The following is a 1842-nucleotide window of genomic DNA, read 5'->3' as shown; positions in this document are numbered from 1 at the left end:
TCCGAAAATTAGCAGTTCGCCCTGTTAATCCGCCAGGGCCCAAATAACTCAAATTTCTCCCATGAACGATTTGTGTCAATGGATTAGTTCGATCCAAAACTTGAGATAATGGGTGTAATCCGAAAAAGGATTCATAAGTCGTTGTTAACGGAGTTGAAGTTACCAAATTCTGAGGAGTAGGTATCAATTTATGCCTAATTGCTCCGGAGATAGTTCCCTTAACTACATTTTCTAAACGAGCCAGAGCCAACCCGAGCTGGTCTTGTAAAAGATCCGCTACAGAGCGAATACGTTTATTTTTCAAATGATTCATATCATCAAGTGTACCCATTCCAAATTTCATCCCAATCAAATGATCGGCAGCTGCTAATATATCTCGTGGTAACAAAAATATATTGTTCTGAGGTATATTAAGATTCAGTCTCCAATTAATATTTCGGCGACCAATCCTTCCTAATTCACACCTTTGGTGAAAGAATTTTTTTTGTAATTCCTTACATAAGGATTCAGAAAATATTGGATCCCCACCTACACAAGAAAATTGTTGATAAAACTCCAAAATAGCATTTTCTTTTGACCCAATTTTTTTTTTCTCCTTATCGGTCAAGAAAGATAAGAAAATTTCAGGGTAGCAAACATTCTCTAGAATTTCTCGTAGATTCAAACCCATAGCTGATGATAGAACTAGAATAGATATTTTTTGTTTCCTACTCACCCGAGCCCATATTCTTGCTTTTTTATCAATCTCTAATTCTAACCTGCCTCCCCAATCTGATATTATGGTGCCGGTATAGACCGAAATCCCGTTATGATCCAATTCGGACTGGTAATAGATACCGGGACTTTGCAATATTTGATTGATCACAATTCTGTATATTCCGTTTACTATAGAAGTTCCAAGGGAATTCATTAAAGGAATGTTTCCAATAAAAATTCTTTGTTCTTGCATATTCCTACTGGTTTTCCAAATTAATCTCGCGGATACATATAATTCAGAAGAATATGTAAGTGATTCATAGACAGCATCTCGTTCTTTTATCAGAGGTTCTACCAATTGATATGTTTCCACAAATAATTGAAATTCAATTTCGTGATCTATATCTTCAATTTTTGGAAACTTAGAAAGTTCTTCTATTAAACCCTGATCAATAAACCGATAAAACCCTTCAAATTGTATCTGATTAAATCCGGGTATTGTAGATGTTCCCTCTTTTTCATCCCCAAGCATCTTTTTTGAATTTCCCATTTATCCGTTTATTGAAAAAATCCCATCCCATCTCTCATTCTTCACCGAATCATATCCATAGAATTCGATCTAGCAATAATGGAATTTCTATTCTGTTTACTGAATCACATGAAATTTTATCCAACTCCAAGATATATGGAATGTATGAAATACGTATGAACGGAGACTAGATTCAATTGGAATTTTTTATAAAAAATAGATCCAAATGGAACAGAATTGAGAAATACCACTGGAACTTACGGAGTTTTGTAAAGACTAGAAAAAAAGTAATTTCATTTTCACCTATGATATTACATATTCCAATTCGATTGCATACCATTAAAAATTTATTCATCATTGGATCTGTTCGAGCAGATAAACATATAATAAATAGAAAACTTTTTTTTTAACCACTTTACTTTTTCATGTATTTGTATTTCATTGTTTAAAAAAAGATTTGCAGAAAAGAGATTGATTTTTCCCTATTTTGAATAGAATAGTTAGAATATCAAAAAATTGAAGTAGGTAAGAAAACTTGTGTTTATTTATTTATTAATTTTTTTATTATTAAAATAAAAAAGAATGCACAGATATATATGTCTCTTTTTCTTCTTTTA

This window comes from Camelina sativa, chromosome 12, assembly GCF_030686135.1.
Source record: "Camelina sativa cultivar CO46 ecotype springtype chromosome 12, ASM3068613v1".
Lineage (NCBI taxonomy): Eukaryota > Viridiplantae > Streptophyta > Magnoliopsida > Brassicales > Brassicaceae > Camelina > Camelina sativa.
Note: the sequence above shows the minus strand (reverse complement) of the source record.